The sequence below is a fragment of the Schistocerca piceifrons genome, unplaced genomic scaffold (genome assembly GCF_021461385.2).
Source record: "Schistocerca piceifrons isolate TAMUIC-IGC-003096 unplaced genomic scaffold, iqSchPice1.1 HiC_scaffold_972, whole genome shotgun sequence".
NCBI classification, from domain to species: domain Eukaryota; kingdom Metazoa; phylum Arthropoda; class Insecta; order Orthoptera; family Acrididae; genus Schistocerca; species Schistocerca piceifrons.
In genome coordinates, this window is record NW_025729248.1 from 35001 (window position 1) to 37500 (window position 2500).

General features: G+C 57.8%; 1 non-coding gene across 1 annotated transcript in view; it reads left to right on the top strand.

Moving 5' to 3' along the window:
• The first annotated feature begins 1925 nt into the window (after window positions 1–1925).
• Window positions 1926–2500, top strand: part of LOC124774759 — a 1909-nt gene continuing 1334 nt past the window's right edge. Inside the window, exon 1 of the ribosomal RNA XR_007015485.1 lies at window positions 1926–2500. This exon is cut by the window's right edge and continues 1334 nt beyond it. This is a non-coding gene — a ribosomal RNA (small subunit ribosomal RNA).

Consider the following 2500-nt stretch of genomic DNA (forward strand, 5'->3'; position numbering starts at 1 on the left):
CCTTAACCTAACCCACGTTGTACCTTAACCTAACCCACGTTGTCCCCTAACCTAACCCACGTTGTCCCCTAACGTAACCCACGTTGTCCCCTAACGTAACCCACGTTGTCCCCTAACGTAACCCACGTTGTCGCCTAAACCTGCTCTGTAATTGTTATACGACTCGTTCAATTAGTGTAGTGTTGCCCACCCGCAACCCTCGCAATATAGTTCGCTACTCGCACTGCCCGCTCCCCTGTGTATCGCTTCATGTTAAACACCTTGCAAGTCTTGCTCACTTTCCACATGCTCCTGCTGTACACTGTAATGTGGATGGCAGCAGGACGTACATGCCGCCCCTCCCCACGTCCCCACCTTGCCCCCTGCCTTCGCAAGCTGGTTGGTGAGAACTTTGCATGTTCAATGCCCTTCGCATGCGACGTACTCAGGCTACGTTGTGGTGCGGCCTGTGTCAACTGTCCGCTAATGTCGTACGCGTAAACCACAATCTGTACTGCACATTCGTCCTTATGTACTGAATGATACATCGTGGCACATGTGTGACCGTACAACGACTGCGCCCAAAAACGGCGGACCATACAGTGCAAATATTGTGCACGCAGCTACGTGTCGTCTCCCTATGAGAGCTGGATTGCAGTGTGGTACGCCATAGAGACGTGTGGGAGGAACGGACGCCGTGGATGGCGATCAGCATGAGCTGTCTGTTGATGTATTCGGACCTAGTCGTCTCTCCTCACACACCGTGATGGCATGGTGCACCGCGTTCCATATCTGCGACATGCTACAGAGGCCGGTTGACAGTCGTTCGAGCAATGGACATCGCATACGTACGGGGGCCACCTTCCACGTATTGTCTAGGCGTGCACATTTTGTTGCGTGTATGTGGGCAGACGTAGTGTGGCGTGACACCTGACACAGGCATGCAATAATCGTTGAAGTTGCAAATGGCGATGGACGCCTGCGTTTTCTGGTGAAGTTACGCAAATGAACAAATGGTAACCTGTTGTGGTGCGGTTGTTCTCGCTAGGGGTGAATCGGTGATGGCGACGATAGGTTGAGGTACTAACCGGTTGTTCCAGCGATACCCACCATGCCGACGAAACTGAACGGCATCTGGGTGTGAAGCGATACGCGGCGGTGGCTGGGTGGGACCGTCCCCGGCCGGTGAGGGGGCGCCTCCCGGCGTGCTGGCCGCGCGGTGCGTGGGCGCACGCGCTACAGCCGGCTGGTGGGGGCGGCCAGTGGCAGGCGCGCCGGCCGACGGACGCGGCAGGCGTCGCAGCTGCGCGCCGGCGCACCCTGCGCGCGGCGCCGTGCGGCCAAAGTAGGTCCTCGCGGGCCCGGTGCGAAGCGCGGTGGACATCTTCAGTGTGCTGGTCCGATTGAGGACTGTGTGCGTTGAGGATGCGCCGCCGCCCGGCGCTCGGCGCCGCGACGCCGTCTGCTGCTCGGTCGCCCCAGCGGTTCTCGCTGGTGGTTTGTATCGCAGCTGTGCGGATGTGTTGGCGCGTGCGCTGTGCTGGGAGAGTTCGCTTCGGCACCCAAGTGGGGCTTTTGTCCTTCTGTGGCGCTGGCGTTGGAGCTGCCGGTCACCGTAGGTGGCGCGTGTTGTCTCCCGCCGGCAATGCCACGACAGCACGCTCCCGGGCCTCTGTCGGCAGCGGCAAGCTCAGTTGGGAGCACGGGTGGTCGCACCGAAAGCGTCTACTCGCCTAACTCCGGGCGATTGCGCCTCTCTCGAACCCGACCAAGTACTTGGGACGGCGCTGCGCGCCGCCGGGACCTGAGAGGGTTTCGAGGTGTATTGTGCAGGGGAGCTCAGCCTCCTCCTGTTTGCAGAATGATTGAGCGGACGCTTGCGTGTTCGCGCGGGCCCCCGGGACACACTCCCGGGCGGCCGGCTGCTCAGCTCTAGTTGACGCAGCTCCCTGGTTGATCCTGCCAGTAGTCATATGCTTGTCTCAAAGATTAAGCCATGCATGTCTCAGTACAAGCCGCATTAAGGTGAAACCGCGAATGGCTCATTAAATCAGTTATGGTTCCTTAGATCGTACCCACGTTACTTGGATAACTGTGGTAATTCTAGAGCTAATACATGCAAACAGAGTCCCGACCAGAGATGGAAGGGACGCTTTTATTAGATCAAAACCAATCGGTCGGCTCGTCCGGTCCGTTTGCCTTGGTGACTCTGAATAACTTTGGGCTGATCGCACGGTCCTCGTACCGGCGACGCATCTTTCAAATGTCTGCCTTATCAACTGTCGATGGTAGGTTCTGCGCCTACCATGGTTGTAACGGGTAACGGGGAATCAGGGTTCGATTCCGGAGAGGGAGCCTGAGAAACGGCTACCACATCCAAGGAAGGCAGCAGGCGCGCAAATTACCCACTCCCGGCACGGGGAGGTAGTGACGAAAAATAACGATACGGGACTCATCCGAGGCCCCGTAATCGGAATGAGTACACTTTAAATCCTTTAACGAGTATCTATTGGAGGGCAAG